This window comes from Chrysemys picta, unplaced genomic scaffold (genome assembly GCF_011386835.1).
Source record: "Chrysemys picta bellii isolate R12L10 unplaced genomic scaffold, ASM1138683v2 scaf940, whole genome shotgun sequence".
Taxonomy (NCBI): domain Eukaryota; kingdom Metazoa; phylum Chordata; order Testudines; family Emydidae; genus Chrysemys; species Chrysemys picta.
This window is the reverse complement of record NW_027053647.1, coordinates 7,629-25,000: the sequence shown is the minus strand read 5'-3', so window position 1 is coordinate 25,000 and position 17,372 is coordinate 7,629. Positions and strand designations below refer to the sequence as shown.

Sequence of the window (17,372 nt, the reverse complement as noted above, 5' to 3'; positions counted from 1 at the left end):
GGCAGCATGTCTCTGGGGGTAAGGGGTTGCTCTAGGCACCGCCTCCCGAAGCTCCCATTGGCCGGGAACGGGGAACTGCGGCCAATGGGAGCTTCAGGGGAGGTACCTGGAGGCGTGGCAAGGGCAGCGTGCAGAGCCCTGTGCTGCCCCGCCCCTCCCCTCCCCTCCCCCGGGAGCGGCCCGGCATGGGGCCCTGGCAGGCAGGGAGCGCGCCGCTGCGGGTAAGCCCGAACCTCTCCTGCACCCCCTCTCCCTGCCCTGAGCCCCCGGCCTGCACCCCGTTGAGCCGGGCTCCCCCTCCCCAGGGCTGGGCTGGCTGCTTTAACAGCCCCATGTGCTCCCTGGCAGCCTCCCACCCGGCAGCACCAACACAGCCGCTTAAGGTGGCCCGCGGGGGTGCTGCCCCAGCTCCCCGCCCCAAGGCAGCTGCCCCCCTCCAGCGCCCAGGGTCCCAAACCCGCCTGCGGCTCCCCGCGCTGGCCAGGGGCCCGGGCACCACCCGGGGGGTCAGGCCGCCCCTGAGCCCAGCCCACCTTAAGTGGGGCCTGGGAGCCAGCAGGCCCGGGGCAGGGGGCGAGCCCGGCCCACAGGCCCCCTCCCGCAGCCCGGCTGCGAGCTCCGCTCCCCGGCGCTGTTCGGGGACTCCGGCCCTGCACCCTCGGGCTTGAGTCAAGCCCTGGGAGCAGCCCGGCGCCCTGCGATCCACCCTGGCTGCCTCTGCCCGGCCTGGCCCCAAGCGCCCAGCCCGGCCCCCTCTGCCCGGCCCTCGAGCCTGCCTGCCAGGGCGGGGGAGCCCAGATCCCCAGCCCCGGGCCTGCCTGCAAACAGCCTACCCTCCTGCACCCCAACTCCCTCTCCTGAGCCCCCTGCCTGCACCTCTCACCCCAACTCCCTGCCCTGAACCCCCTGCCTGCACCCTGTACCCCTCCTGCATCCCAACTCCTTGTCCTGAGCCCCCTGCCTGCACCTCTCACCCAACCCCCCTGCCCTGAGCTCCCAACCCCTTGTCCTGAGCCCCCTGCCTGCACCTCTCACCCCAACCCCCAGCCCTGAACCCCCTGCCTGCACCTCTCACCCCAACCCCCTGCCCTGAACCCCCTGCCTGCACCCTGTACCCCTCCTGCATCCCAACTCCCTGCCCTGAGCCCCCTGCCTGCATCTCTCTCCCCAACCCCCTGTCCTGAGCTCCCAACCCCCTGTCCAGAGCCCCCTTCCTGCACCTTGCCCCCCAACCCCTGCCCCACAACTCCCTGCCCTGAGCCCCCGGCCTGCACCTTGCCCCGCAACCCCCTGCCCTGAGCCCCCTCCTGCCCCCAACCTGCTGCCCTGAACCCCCTGCCTGCACCCTGTACCCCTCCTGCATCCCAACTCCCTGCCGTGAGTCCCCTGACTGCACCTCTCACCCCAACCCCCTGCCCTGAGCTCCCAACCCCCTGTCCAGAGCCCCCTTCCTGCACCTTGCCCCCCAACCCCTGCCCCACAACTCCCTGCCCTGAGCCCCCTGCCTGCACCTTGCCCCGCAACCCCCTGCCCTGAGCCCCCTCCTGCCCCCAACCCCCTGCCGTGAGCCCCCTGCCTGCACCCTGTACCCCTCCTGCACCCCAACTCCCTGTCCTGAGCCCCCTGCCGCACCTCTCCTGCATCCCAACTCCCTGTCCTAAGCCCCCTGCCACACCCTGGCCCCCAATCCCTTGCCCTGAGCCCCCTCCTGCACTCCGCACCCCTCCTGTACCCCAAGCCCCTTCCCTGAGCCCCCTCATACATCCCACACCCTCCTCTGTCCCAATCCCTTGCCCTGAGCCCCTTCCTGCACACTGCACCCCTCCTGAACCCCTGCCCTGAGCCCCCTGCCGCACTCCGCCCCCTCTTGCACCTCAACCCCCTTCCCTGAGCCCCCTCATACATCCCACACCCCCTCCTCTGCCCCCCAATCCCTTGCCCTGAGCCCCTTCCCGCACACAGCACCCCCTCCCACACCCAGCCGTTTATGATGTTCGCCTTTCAAAAAAAAAAAAAATTCCCTGGGTGCACACCCTAATGCAATGTGCTGCGCACGCCTATGGTCCTTACCTCCTGGTCAGAGAGTCCCATTTTCCATCACTGCAACCAAACATGTCTCCGCATGCCCAACTTGCTGATGAGTCTGTGTTGGAATATCTGAATGGAACTCTCACCTCAGGTCGTTTCAGAGAGATTTTTGCAAAAGCAGCAGGAAGATTTCCCAGATTGCCACCTTGCCGTTCCCCTTCAGAGACACTCGAGGCTTGAAAACCCCTTGGGGCCACCTGAAATCTCTCCCTTCGTTCTGACATTAGAGGAAAATTATGCACATCTTTTTTCTTGCAAAGTTTTTCCAGTTCATATTTGTTATGCTGTTATACTGTGCTTAAGCTGCCTGTTACAGTTCAGACATGAGATTTTGATCAGAGAAGAGTTGAACCACAGAAATATATAGCAAACACATTATGTCAACAATGTTTAAGGTTTAACCCTTTCTTAATTTTCTTGTAACTTTTTTGCATCGATATCCTTCATTTTGCAATTTAAACTTTGAGTAAATCAACAGAGTATTATCACATAAATTGTAATATGGACAGTTGGAATTTCATTATGGAGTGAAAAGAACAGGAGTACTTGTGGCACCTTAGAGACTAAGAATGCTCTAATAAATTTGTTAGTCTCTAAGGTGCCACAAGTACTCCTGTTCTTTTTGCGGATACAGACTAACACGGCTGCTACTCTGAAACCTGCCATTGTGGAGTGAGTGTATTGCATAATACAAGGTCAAGCATTTTGGAGCCTTAGAAATCACCGTGGGAAAAATCAGTAGAGAGGAGGGAATCCACTGCACGATACAATTTCCTCCAACTGTTTTAAGCTCTGTAGTCACTGCATCCTCAGCTGGAATGAAATGAGAGTTGGTTGAAACACAAAGGGAAAAATAAATGTTTCCCTTTATTAACGGCAATACATGAAATGAAAATATCTTTCTACACCTCATCATCTTACAAGTCTTATGCTCAGTTCACATATTTTATAAATGTCTCTAGGAAACTTCTCAAGCTCCGCTATATGATGAGGACAGAGTGAATGTATCGCATAACACGTCAAGCGTTCTGGAGTGTTAGAAGTCACCGTGGGAAGAATCAGCAGAGAGGAGGGATTCCACTGCATCCTTCTGTTTTAACCTCAGTAATTGCAGCAGCCGGAGCTGAAATGAAATAGGGAATGGTTGAAATACAAAGGGAAAAAATATAATTTTCATTGATCTCAATAAATTAAATGAAAATATCTCTTCCCCACATAAGCTCGCAAGTCATTTAGTATGTTCATATTTTTTTTTAAAGTCTCTAGGAAGCTTCTCAAACCTTGAAATACTAGAAATAGTTCTCATGAGGACAGATGAATGAATAGCAACCCTGATCATAATAGAAACACACTACATATGTAGAAGTCAGAGTACTTTAGGGGTGGAGGGGAAGTACACCTCTACCCCGATATAAGGCGACCCGTTATAACAGGAATTCGGATATAACACGGTAAAGCAGCGCTCTGGGGGGCGGGGCTGCGCGCTCCGGCGGATCAGCGCATCAGCGTGTCTGGCTTCGACACGCTGCTCTGAGCGGTGTGTTAAAGGTGCTGGGCCGGGGCCGAGGGGTTGGATAAGGGGCAGAGGGTCAGGGGACAGGGAGTGGGGGGTTTGGATGGTTCAGAGGCTCTGGGGGGCGGGGCAGTCGGGGGATGGGGAATGGGGGCGTTGGATAGGCCGTGGGAGTCCTAGGGGTGATTAGGGACAGGGGGGTCTCTGGAGGAAAGGTTTAGGCCCCTCAAAAATATTGGCAAATCTCAACTTTAACCATTTCCTCCAATTTAGACGGCACATTTAAAATGTAGACAGCACAAACCGTCGGTCTCTTCCTTCTGTGAAACTATAGGAGAGAGTGTGCTCTGAGAAAATGAAACCTTAACTAATTGTTATTTCCCGATCTTAATATTCCTACCGGAGCTGACAAATAGATGTAGTTGAAAGGTGTGAATATCATGTCCTGTTGATCACTCCAAGTAGCTGACAGTAGTGAAAAATTGAGAATAAATCATAAAACAGGATGAGCAATTAGGATAATAAAACATGCTAGAGAGGTACCCACATGGATGACTATGATTTCCAATGTGGTCAGAAGGAGGTTATGCAGAGAAGTCACATTAGGTATTTTTTTACCAAGTGTGTCCCTGGGATGAAAGAATTCAAATATTTTTTTAAAAATTGAAATTCAGTGTTCACCACTTTTGCTGGTTCCTTCTCTTTTAACATTTGCCTTCCCCTTTGCTTGGGCAGGGGATTCTTCTGGTTTGTTTAATTCTCTTCCCTTCCTGTGGTCACGTTTCATTTTCTGGATCTCAAGCCCTAGCGCAGACTGTTGTGCTGGAGTTTCCATCATTGCAGAGAAATGTGTTTTAATTCAACAAGAAAAGAAAAATCACACGAAGAAACCATGAAAACATTTTTGTGCACATTAATTTGGTTAGAGTCTCCCAAGTTTTCCTGCACTTTTATAAGAAATTTGAGATTTTTGCTTCAAATTTTTGAAAGACACACTGCAAAGCAGAGAAAGCAGACTTAGCAGAGCCCCCAGACTGTCCTGGGCTATGCTCCCCATTCTCCCATGATTTTCCAGCGGTGTTGGGCATCTGTATTCCACACCAGGGTGAAATCCCAGGGGAAGATGTTGCGGGGTACTGAAAGCAAATGAACAAAACTGCAAACCCAGTATACGATGAGACCATGTTTTGGTGGCTCTTATTACTTAAAGCTTCACACCCCCAGCACCCATTGTTCCAGCCTGGGGCAGCCCTGGCAGGGTGGCTGTAATGGAACCACGCTGATCGGGACCAGAAGGCAGGTCTCACAAAGCCCTAGAAGTGATGCGGACACTCAGGCGCTTTGTGTGGAAAGATTTTGTGTTCCGTGCAGAAGTCATCGGGTCATCTATTTCTATGATGAAAGCCTGCTAGTGGGATGATAAAGGTGAGCTTAAGTGGGGATGTATTGGTGGTGTTTTCCTCCCCTTTTATCTACCTGTGGCTGGCTTTCCCACAGGAAGACCTAAAGTCATAGATGATGGATAACCTCAAATGGCTCTTAAGTAGATGAAAAGATTCTTCCACATAGCACAGCTTAAAAACAGTGTGATGGAATGATTGTCAGGAGGTTCTCCTCTGCACTATAGGCGTAATGAAGACGTTAGACTTTGAGGAAGAGTTTGTATGGCTCCCAGGTGCAATAGGACCAGGTCAAGGCCCCTCTCCAGCCACTCCCCATAATTGAGGTTCCATTTCAGCATGTAGGTGTAGATAGTCTGGGTCGTTTCCCTAAGAAGACACCCAGAGGAAAGCTGTACAAACCGACTTGCTTGGCTGCAAGGCCAGAGGCGGTATCGACGGTGGCCGCAAGTTTCATAAAGATGTGTTCAGCTATTGAGGGTCTAATCCTCCCAGAAGAAATGTAACATTTTCATGGTGTGATGTTCTGTACCTCCACCACTCAGGCAGTGCAGCTCCCCCGTCCCACTCTTAGAGCCATAACTGAGTCCCACGTGTATATATTTGTTATAACATTGCATTGGCCAGGGAGCATCACTTTATATTGCACATGCTACATTGTACGTGTACATTATACATACGATCATATTTCCTTTTGTAAAGATGTAACCACCTTATGTAAAATTGAGCAAAATGCTTAAAACAGTTCAAGCGCATTATGAGAGGAAAATATACACACTGAAAATGTGTTGCGGTTACTCAAGTATTTCCCAGGCCTATCTCCTTCAGTCCTGCATCTCAGGATAGAAGATACTGTAGACCGGCTATAAGCTGTACAAAGGGAGACTGTCTCTACAATGTAAAAAGGTGAAGTGGTCTAAGACATACTTGCTTTTCTTGGGCAAGACCTCATGAAATCAGATTACCCATCCTTCCGTTTTGCTCAGTTTTGCTGTGGAAAAGAATGAAAGCCGGCACCTCCTAGAGTAGGAAACCTCCCAAACATTTTTTTGCCAAACATTTTAGAAACTAGTCAACCACTATATTAAGTCACACATGCTGCCCTATCCTCTGTTTATATACCAGACCAGAATACAAGCAGAATAGCGGTACTGTGCTGAGAGCAGGGTGTGTGCTGGGAAGTCTCTATGCCCTTGAACTCTTGTCGTGCCTTTCTTTGCAACAGAATGGAGGGCTGCGGGTGTAGCCACTAGACGGCTCTGTGCTGTAGTAGGTGACAACCAATGGATGAGGTGTATAGGAACCCCATTTGTCTCTACCACTAGAGCACCACTGCAGCTATTCCTTGGCAACCCAGCAGGCTGAGGGGCAAAACAGTCCACCCAAAGCCAGATTGTTGAGCTTTGATGAGAGGTGGCCCCATTTGGTCCCATGTGTTCTGTGTTTCTCGCCTCATTTTCTTGCTAAGCGAGAGACGGATTTTTCCTGTGGTGGTTTCTTTTCACAATTTTTAGTGTCTTTTTTCTTCGCGTTCATCCCTGTATATTTATACAAGGCACCCAGTTTACTGTTCCACCATTTCTGTTTTGGGGAGGATGTTTTCTCCATTCTACTAGACACTGTTCTCTTTATTGTCCTGACACCAATATAAAAACTGTTTCACCAAGCTAGAGGTTTTATAAAATGCCAAACGCTGTTGGGCTGTCCAGTCTAGAAATACCTTTTAGAAAATAACAGATCTTCCCACTAGGTCTAAATAATTATCTTCTATATTTCCCTTACTCCTACTGTTCATCTAACAATTATGGCACCGTAACAAATGTCATGGCCTATTTCCCACATCATTTCTCCTCCTTTTCCTCTCTCTCTCGGTCTCCGTCAAGCTTGCCTGTACTTTTCCTTTTATGGATAGCTTCATCTCCCTGTTAGACCAAAACTGTGTTAGATAACCAGTAAGGGCCATCAACTAAACCCCTTTAATCCTAATTTCTCTTGAGGGGCTTTCCAACCTCGGGGAACTTTTTGGCTAAAAGAAAAGCTCATCTATATTCGTCTGAACTTCTGACAACGTGGCAACCCTTCCGCACAACTCCTTTCACAAAAGACCAATTTCATATTTAGTGGGGTGATTGTTTTCGGTTACTTGACTGTGGGTTCACGCTGGTGATGGTCAAATGCGCAGATAATTGCAGCATCAATGCAACTGACATTTGGAAAATAATCAAATGTTAAACTAGCTTTTATGTTGACATTTTCTGACTTTCAAAAACATAGACTAAATATGCAAGTCAGAATGCATCAGTTCTCCCCAGGTATAAATCTGTGTGGTATAAATCTGCTCCTTGAACATCTGTCTGATACTTCTTTGTATAATGTATGAGGAAATGCAAGTGCACTGATATGACACACAGGATCACAACTAGGGTGACCAGACGGCAAATGTGAAAAATCGGGACAGGGAGTGGGGGGGTAATAGGAACCTATATAAGAAAAAGACCCCAAATTCGGGACTGTCCCTATAAAATCGGGACAGCTGGTCACCCTAATCACAACACAGACTGACGTACAAGCAGAAGGACATAAATAGACAAGACCGAGGTGCTATAGTTGTTACCTAAACACAAAATCTTACACAAGGTGAAGAACCGCCAAGCTATGGGAAAGGTGATTCCACGTCTCAGGAAGGATGTTTTTCATGCTCATACTCACAGAGTAAAACATACTCTTCGGTCTAGATTTGTTTTCATTTCAGGTCAAGGAAAAACATCAAAGAAAGGGCTTAACCCTAAGAGACACTAACCACTTCCTGCAAGGTCCTGATCACCCTGAACTCCCACTGAACTAGTGGGTGCTGAGCACTTCTCAGAATTGGGCCCAAAGACTGAACAAAGAGAAATTTTCCATGACCGAGAAAACAGAGTGACTGTAACATGCTGCATCTTAAGGACAAGATGGCAGCTGCATTAGGCAGGGAGAAAAATCTACTTTTAAAAGTGTAATCTTTAGAAAACAGCCTTTAATTGATATTGCTACGTGTAGAAAGACTAGTTAGACATAATAGGCAAGATTCTGTCACCCCTACTCACACTGAGTAATACCTCACTCTACTAACTACTGATTTCAATGGGGCTTGCTTGTGGGGTATTGTACTAGTCAACATAAGGGGGAGAGAATCTGGCCCAACATGAGACCAATGGGCAGATCCTCAGCTCATGGAATGCAGCATGGCACCATTGGCTGGCCCAATAGCATGAAAAGAAAACAGATAACCCAGAGTAGAAGTCAGTTACAGTGATTGGTGTAAGAGGATCAGAGCCAAAGCCTGACAATAATTTTTTTATATATATATGGAAAGAGAGAGATCAACTCTCAGAGCTCATCCAGAGCTCTGAGATAATAATAGAGAGCCTCTGACTAAGCCAGCCCTGATTACAGAATGGGCCCCACCTGAGAGAAATTAGGTGATCCCAGGTTTAACTACTGAGTGGGCCCAGCTGAGGAAGGGCTGGAGGAAAGAGAATGCAGAGAGTCAAAAGGTGCCTGCAGGGGCTTGAGTGAGCACCCAGGGGACAGATTGGGAGACCGAGAAGGGAAGGAAAGAGGTGAGGAAGGAAATGGTGCAGGGAAAACTGCACTATGGGTAGAGGATTTGACTTGGTTGTGCAGTCCAGGGCCCTGGGCTGTAACCCAGAATTGAGATTGAGATTGGGACTGGATTCCCCTACCAGCCCTCAGCAAGTGGTGTACAAGGGTAGCTGAGCCCAGTAAGGGGGCTGCAGTCTGAATGTGACCTTGCTGAAGAAGAGCTGTGGAGAGGCTGGAAGCTTTTGATTTCTATGAAGAGAGTTTAGAACTTTAGTCTGTTCCTTCCAGGGTCAGCCATCCACACTAAAGACTGTGCCCTGGCTGGAGGGGTGAGTTATCTAAAAGAAACCACCACAGCCCCAGAGTGACTGTTGACAAGGGCTGCTACCCCACAAGGATACCGTGATGCCATGCCTGGCCATGAGGCAGTGCAGGGTGGTGAGTAAACCCTGTTACAATGCTTTTTCTTAAATTCCTTTAATTGCAGCGTGTCTGAAACAACTCCACTTTTGTAGTTTTCCTTGTCTGCTCTCTCTTTTCCTACCCCTCACGGCAAGCACTGTATCTCAGCCCTAGTCTACATCCAGCTGATGACAGCACCTTTGGTGAACAGTAAATGACTGACTGACTGACCTTGGCCACTTCTATATTGCGTGAGTACATGTGCTGCTAGACCCCTCTCTGCAGAAGGGATTCTTTCAACAGCAAGTTAACATGAAGTGATTTACTTTGTCCATATTGGATACACGGTTCAGGGGGTGGGGGAACAACTCCAGGTTGCACGTGCTTTTGAAATGTTTACTTCCCTATTCCGTAGGTCCTTTGGAAGAAATGTCATACAAAATGAACTCAAAGATTGCCTACTTGGAACTTCTTCTTTTTTGGATGGGATAAGTATTGCTGGTAAGTCATATAAATAATTGTGCTGCTAACCTTTGAATTTACTTAGCTCCTGGCCTAGCCCAAATTTGGTTGTAGGTTGTCTTTGTTTGTTTTAATTCTACATAAATTGTGCTGCCTTGGAACAATAAATAAACTCCACACTAGAAAAGGCCCATTCTGTGCATTAAGGGCTGGCTTCCTCTCTCCTTTACTTTCACTGAGCAGTACTTTCATTCCATGAGTCATCCCCTGAATCCAGTGAGAAACTTTACTACTAAGACAGCGGACGTATGTGCTGTAGCAGAATTGATCCCTTGTTGCCACATTTTCAAGAGCTCGGTTCCCATTTGGGCGCTTTAGTGAAGCGGCCAGACTTTCAAAAGTGCTCCATACCTGCCAGCTCCCACCATTCTACCTTTTGAAAATCTGATGCTAAATGTTTGTCAGTGCCCTAATTATGTTCTTCAAAGGCAGAAGGAATGTGGGGTCTTTTGTGGTAGAGTAGTTCTGAGCCATTGTAGCTCAGAATAATAGAACAGACTTGATGCTGCAATTCAGCGAATGCAAATGATTGTAGTCCCTTGCTGAACTACATTTCCCAGGATTATTTCAACCTAAGATCAGAACTCTTCCTCTTCCCAGGTATAAATGCCAATGGAAAGTCTTGATAAAGGGTCTTAAACAGCATAGTGTAGAGACCATCCAACCAGGTATGCATGTATGTCTAAATGCCTCAGTTTCCTTAGCCCCGATTTAACTACTCTTGCCAAAAACTGTGGCATTTAAATTTTCCTGTAATTATATGCTTTCTTAAATACTCCTTTTTCACCAGCTCACTAACTGTCTGAGGTCATAACCTGCATAGTTCAGAATTGCTTGTGTGTTTGTCACTCTCAAGATGCTGGACTGCAAAAAGTAGGGGGGTTGGGGTGAAGCAGAACATATTCATGCAGACATCAGTTCATTTGTATACATACATACATACATACATACATACATACATGTGCCTATTCCATACGTGCAAAGAGACCTGAGATCCCCTGACTCATTTGTTCACTGGCATAGCAAGCCCTGATTCCCCAAACAAGAAAATAAACCTACATAAAGGATCACATCCCCCTCCCCCTCCCTCCCCCCCAGTGTAATTCACAAAATAGAAGCACTAGGTAATAGTGCAGCTGGTGCCATGGCCAAGTGCTGCTGGGTATGTATCTACACTAGCCAACAGTAAAACAGCCATCGCTCTAGTACTTTATATAGGTGGCTAACACCATTCTATTTAAAACAAGAATTGTTCATTGCGGTATAGAAAGGAGCCCTCTGGGATCTATTTTCAAAATGTGTCCCATTCGAGAAATAGACGGTTGCCCCATTGTCCTCTATTGGGGCAGGCCTTCAAGGATGTTCCAACATTTTATTTTGTAAAATATATGGGCTCTTCCTGATCTCCAGCAGAGGGATGCTCCACAGGCGAGGGCTCTCGGCTCCAGAGGGAAGTGTAACTTGTGCAGTGAGTGGTGGGCTTGTTGTTGTTTTGTTTTCCGCCCCCCCCCCCCCCCCCCCCCCAGCTCTGTCAGTCATATTTCCTGTGTGGCTTGGTGTATTCTTGAAGGGTTGCACAGAGCCCCTGATCTAGCTCACATTATTGGGGCTTTATAGATTAGGCCTAGGACCGCAAAGCAAATCCAGCACTGGGGAGACACTCCAGAGCGTTGACCGTGGCCTAATAAGCTGTTGCCAAGGTGATGCTGTCAGGAGTTTGGCCAGCATGCTGGACCAATTGAAGCTTCATCTCGATTGGGCTGAGGGAGGCAGTAGAGTGGAAGGTAAAGGCATGTATTGCTGCAGCCAGGGCTTCATCTGGGATGGGCAGGGGGGTTGTTTCCTGCTTCTGTTGTGCATAGCTGGAAGTCTCAAACAAACATCTGTTACTTTAGGGACTGTCTTCCCCTCAATTTAACATACACATGATACCTTGTTGTAGGGGGTTAGGACAACTCACCTTGATGGTGTCTTTTCTTGGCATGCCCATATTTTCTTTATAAAAGTGGCTACTCTTGTTACTGACCTTCTGGGAAGGACTAATGGACAGGCAGTAGATACTGAGGAGGTGGGGCCAATATTTCAAAGTCAATAGGTAACTTAGTTATCTGCTTTAGAAGTAGGTTTTAGTTTCCTGTTGACTGCTAGCTAACAGATCTTTTAGGGCCAAACCTTGGCATTTGCACAAAGCCTTAGGCAAATCCAGAAACTACATGTAACTGATCAATTTGCCATGCAAAGAAATCTGCCTACAAATGTTGAAGCCTTTAAGGAGGTCTGTTAAACATTTGGCCCGGAGAGTCATACAAGAAAGGTAGAAATGTAAAAGTTTGCTTCTCTAACGTCCACGTCCAGCATATGTATGTGTGTCTTTATGATGGCAGTTAAGGGACTGGGTGAATCTGCTTTAAATTGCAAAATCTGTTGGAAAGAGGGATGGTGTCCCTAGCCTCTGTTTGCCCAAAACTGGGCATGGGCGATGGGGTGGATCGCATGATGACTTGTTGTTTTCATTTCCTGTGAGGCACCTGGCATTGGCCACTGGTGGAAGACCGGGTACTGGGCTAGCTGGACCTTTGGTCTGACCCAGTATGGCCATTCTTATGTTGAATAAGTTTCATAAAGACGTGTTCAGCTGTTGAGGATCTAATCATCCCAGAAGAAATGTAACCTTTTCATGGACTCTCACTGTGCTGGCGCCTGACTCTGGCCGCAAGGGTTTCCCTACATAGTTGATCTCATTCAGCTGCTTGAGGACCTTAAAGGGCCTGTCCCGGGCAGCCTGTAGTTTGTTCGTTCTGATGGGAATGAGAGCTGTCACCTGGTCCCCGGTAGCATAGGAGCGGGAACGCGCTGGGCGGTTGTACCAGACCTTTTGCTTACGTTGGGCCCTGGCTAAATTCTCCCCGGCCAAGTCCATGAGCTCAGCAAGCTTTTCCCAGAAAGTCAGTACATACTCCACTTCTGATTTTCCATCAGGGGAGGCCTTCCCCTCTCCTTCGTCCCTCAACAAGTCCACAGGTCCCCTTACTCTCCTCCCATACAGCCACTCGAAAGGAGAGAACACGGTTGATTTCTGGGCCCCTTCCCAGTAGGGGAACAACAGCTGGGGTAAATACTGGTTCGGGTGGGACCCAAGTGAGAGTGCCAATTCAGGACAAATGGCTTAAAACAGGGCAGTTAGACCAAGGCTGGGTTTTTCTACCTCTGCGCAAACCAAACCAAACCGGCCAGACAAAGAAGACTTTGGTCCTACCCCACGGGCTTAACCACAAGTCACACAAGCGGTTCCCTTAGACACTCCAGTTTCCCAGTATCACCAACCGTGCCACTTGGTATGGGGGCAAATGGTTATGAAAACCAATACCTCAGCAAAAGAAAAAAGGTTCTCTTGATCCCAAAGGACCAAGCCCCAGGTCAATATACAAACCAGATCTTACCCACAAATCACACTGTTGCCAATCCTTTAGAATCTAAAGGTTTCTTCATAAAAGGAAAAAAGATATAGATGAGAGAGAATTGGTTAAATGGGATCCATGACATACAGTAATGGCAACAGAGGCTCCTGGGGCACCTTTAAGACTAACAGAAGGATTGGGAGCGTAAGCTTTCGTGGGTAAGAACCTCACTTCTTCAGATGCAAGTCATTTGCATCTGAAGAAGTGAGGTTCTTACCCACGAGAGCTTATGCTCCCAATCCTTCTGTTAGTCTTAAAGGTGCCCCAGGAGCCTCGGTCTGACTCTGTAAAAAGCAACAACCACGGCTACCCCTCTGATACTGGAGTAAGGGCAAGGTTATTGGTTCAGGCTTTCAGCAGTGATAGACTAAACTGCAGGTTCAAATCAAGTCTCTGGAGTACATCCCCAGCTGGGATGGGTCATCAGTCCTTTGCTACAAATGGCAGCTCTACACAAAGTCCCTCCAGAGGTAAGAAGCAGGATTGAAGACAAGATGGAGATGAGGCATCAGCCTTTTATAGTCTTTTCCAGGTGTAAGAACACCTCTTTGTCCTTACTATGGAAAACTACAGCAAAATGGAGGCTGGAGTCACATGGGCAAGTCCCTGCCTACTTTGCTGAGTTACAAGGCGTATTTGCATTCTCTCAATGGGTCAGTTGTATAGCCGATGGTCCTTAATGGGCCGTCAAGCAGGCTAGGCAGAGCTGACACTGACTTGTCTGGGGTGTCACCTAGAAGCACAGCATGATTTTGAAATACAGACAGTATAGAGCCAATACTTTAAATACAACAATGATATATGCATCCAGCTAGCATAATCATAACCAAAACCTTGTCTTAGAGCCCTTATTTGACCTCCTTTCTACCGGCTTTGGTGCCACTACAGGACCGTGGTTGCAACAATGATCTGTATGGTCCCAGATTATATCAATAATGTCACACCCCCAATGCAAAACTGATGCAGGAAGGGATGACACCAACATCACTGACTACATCCCAAGAGCCCCCCATCCTTGGTTCCGTCTCACTACAGCTAGTATTGGGTTAGAAGCCGTATTCGTGTAAAACAGAAATGGTTTATCCAAGTCCCGTTCAATAACCTGATTTAATCTCTTTACAAACTCAAGGTAAAACTTGGTTAGAACAATAATGGATTGGATCTGCTCTTGCAGCATGGTTTCTGTATGTTTCATTTTCTTTTGCCAAATGCTAAAGAACATAGCTACTTTATCCATACAAGCTCTGGCCAATGTTTGGAACCCAGTTAACATCAAGTCTATGTAGAGATTAATGTTGTCTATAGTATAGGAATCCTGGCATTTAGCCGTGACAGCAATGTGGTAGTATGCCTCGGTTTCCCTTTTCATACAGCACATTAGGTTTGGAATGTCTTTTCCCCCGTTGAAAATTCCAATACTGTTCACAGGCATCAACTGTGAATTATCAGTTTAACAAGGCCCTTAACATAAAGTATGTTCTCATGTAATTCTTTTAACATGTTCAAGGTGGTGTGTTTTGTTTGTTTTTCTCGCCCCCGCCAGATTAGGCACATTGCACATTTTTACAGTTCTTGGTAATAGCAACACATCAGTTACAAAAATTACCGTTAGCAATAAGAACAAATTCATTGCAAGTGTCCATTTACAATCCTGTTTGTTATGCCACACCTTTGGCTCCATACCATTGGGGTTTGGGCATTTTAGGGTTAACGTGGGGCTTCCCTTTGCAAAAGTAAGTACTCTCTTTCCTCCATGTCCTGAAGGTTTAAATCCTGATTTCTCTTGCTTAACAGAATTCCCTGGCTGATTGGGTGCGCTGTCTGTGCTAACAGCTATTAGCAAGTCTGTCTTCTCCCAGTCAGTCAGGTAATTTGCATCAACGCAAACACTAGCTTTTAAATTCTTAGCTGCTACCAATTTTAAGACTGGACTTCTGTCCTAAAGAGAGACCACACAAATCCCAAGAGGCTGAGGGTGAGAGTTTGCTTGCTCTCCCCTGTGGCCGGCCTCAAGCATTCAGCCATAAAACTGTTCTGCTCTGAAACACCAGTAACCAAATCTGTCACACCCTGAAGCACAGACTGCTCATTTAAGGAATTAGCATGGAGACATTCCTGTCCCAACACTAGTGTCTTTCCAACAAGCTAGCCACACACAAGTTCAGGAAGTTTTTCCTTCTTGCCACAAGTTTCCACACCATCAGTAGGTAACATGATCAAATCACCTTTCTGCTCTCCTGGTGTCCTGGCTAGGATATCACCCTGATCAGACAGAATTGCTACATCCTTTTCCAACCACCGATTAGCAACAGGTAAAATACAAGCACCAGAATTGTCCGGTCTCTGGGATTTTGCTAAGACGCTAACTGGATGCAACCTAGTTACAGTGCCATTCTCCCTAGCAGACACAAACTTAGGACCATTCCCTTCCTGGGCTTTAGTTGAATCCAGAACCAACTCTGAGACCACTGCACTATCCTCAACCATCACAGGCTGAAAGGCACCTTCTGTCTGCTTCACAAAGAAGAGCCGGAGCCGCATTCTCCTTTTCCAAACACGCAGCTTGGGATCTCATTTCCCTTGTCCCGGCACGCAGGGCTGTTCACAGACAATTGCTTGGAGACCGAGGTAGATTCCTCCGTAGGCAAGTTAAAATACCCCTGACGGACACAGGCACATTTCCTTCACTGTCACAATTCTCCCCACAGGAAACAAGTAAGGTGTAGGGGCCCTCATTTTCCGCTATCCTTGCCTTCCCAAACTGCTGACTAGATAAAGCCATCAGCTCGCAAGGCTGTCTAGGCTCATCCAAACTTTCTTTACCAGACACGTTTCCACTCCCAACAGATAAACTGCTGCTCTATTCACTACCCTGAGCTACTGTCTGCAAATGAGTTACCCTTTTCAGGTTCACTTGTATAAGCTGTACTAGCCACCAATTCATTACCCCTTAAAAATCTACCCTTTCCTCCCTCAGCTGGGGCTTCCATCTGTCCATCCACTTTAAGCTGCTCCTGAGAAACATTTTCCTGACCAATGAGATCTTTCTGTGCTTGATCTAATTCCAGATTCACTTCTGAAACATTAGGCAGGCAGGCAGACATTCAGAAACTTCGTTCACAGCCAAACTACTACTTTCCAAAGACAAACCTTTGGAAAAACCTTCCAAAGACACAACTTTAGACACAACCTCTCCTGTGCCTGGTTTGTGCTAACTTGACTGAACATAGCTCTAATATCATTTCCAATCATAAGATCCTTAGGGATTGTGTTTTTTACTCCCACAACCATGGTGCCCTCAAATCCCTTCCATTTCAGGTGGATTTGAGCCAAAGACGCCCTGACAAAATACTCAGCTGAGGCTACAACAGTTACACTTTCATCTGGCCAATAATCTTCCTCCCTGACAAGACTTGCTTTAACCAAAGTAATATCGGCTGCGGTGTCCTTCCATGCCATACACCTTACTCCATTCACTTCTGCACTGGTAATAAACTCTGCATTATTTTCCCCATATTTAGCTTTAATATGAGTTTTAAGGTCAAATTCTTCAGAGACCACAGAAACAGCATTTGCACACAGGGCACCAACGGTGGGCTGTGTGTGGCTTGCCTGTGAGTTTATAACAGGATTAGCATTTACCGTGGCATTTGGGGTTGCTGGTTTTGGGCTGCCCTTCAGGGTCGGGCAATCTGGTCTCATGTGGCCAAGCACACCACAGTGATGGCATTTAACCTGTTTATTCTTGTGGTGAGAGTTCCTATCCTCTGGGCCCCCATGAGCTCCTTTAGACTAGTCAGCGCCAGGTTTACTTTTAAATCCTTTTCCTCCCCTCCCCCCACCCCCTTGAACTGGGCAGAATGGTGATTAGTTTTCCCTGGGGGTTTATACCCTCCTCGAGCCCTGTTTTGGGTATGGGCACCCGCAATCTCTGCAGCCCGTAGGACTGACTCAGGGTTCCTATCACACACAGCTGCTCTCACGTGGTCAGGCACAATGTCCAAGAACTGTTGTTCCAAAATTATTAAATCCAGCAGTTTTTCAAAACTCCCATGCGCCTTTGCTTCCCACAACCCACTTTTTAACAAAGCCCATGGGCTTATGAGCACATTCTACAGAAGTGCAATCATTAGACACTTTAAACTTTCTAAACTTAACTCTGTAAGATTCAGGAGTAACCTTGAACGGCCTTAACACAGAATCTTTAAACCGCTCATAATCCAAGGCTTCTTGTTCCCCCAGTCCATTAAATACCTCCCTGGCTTTTCCAGTCAGTCTGGCCAGCAGGACAGGCATTCGCTGATCATCAGGGATCTGGTACAGATTGCAGAGGCATTCAAAGGTAGACAAAAACTCCTCTCTATCCTCAGTATCATTGTCAATGGGACACGTCCTTTCCCAGTT

The 17,372-nt window shown here is 47.7% G+C and overlaps 2 long non-coding RNA genes across 3 annotated transcripts; both read left to right on the top strand.

Moving 5' to 3' along the window:
* The first annotated feature begins 29 nt into the window (after nucleotides 1–29).
* LOC135979512 (uncharacterized) lies at nucleotides 30–3,307 on the top strand. The gene is made up of 2 exons (XR_010596804.1): nucleotides 30–221; nucleotides 3,051–3,307. It is a non-coding gene; the product is annotated as an uncharacterized LOC135979512 (long non-coding RNA).
* A 353-nt stretch (nucleotides 3,308–3,660) lies between these two features.
* On the top strand, nucleotides 3,661–16,455 carry LOC135979513 (uncharacterized). 2 transcript variants are annotated; one of them, XR_010596806.1, is made up of 4 exons: nucleotides 3,661–5,026; nucleotides 8,875–9,024; nucleotides 9,404–9,489; nucleotides 16,287–16,455. It is a non-coding gene; the product is annotated as an uncharacterized LOC135979513 (long non-coding RNA). The 2 variants fall into 2 exon arrangements; XR_010596805.1 differs by lacking the exon at nucleotides 3,661–5,026 and adding an exon at nucleotides 6,957–8,603.
* Nucleotides 16,456–17,372: the final 917 nt, after the last annotated feature.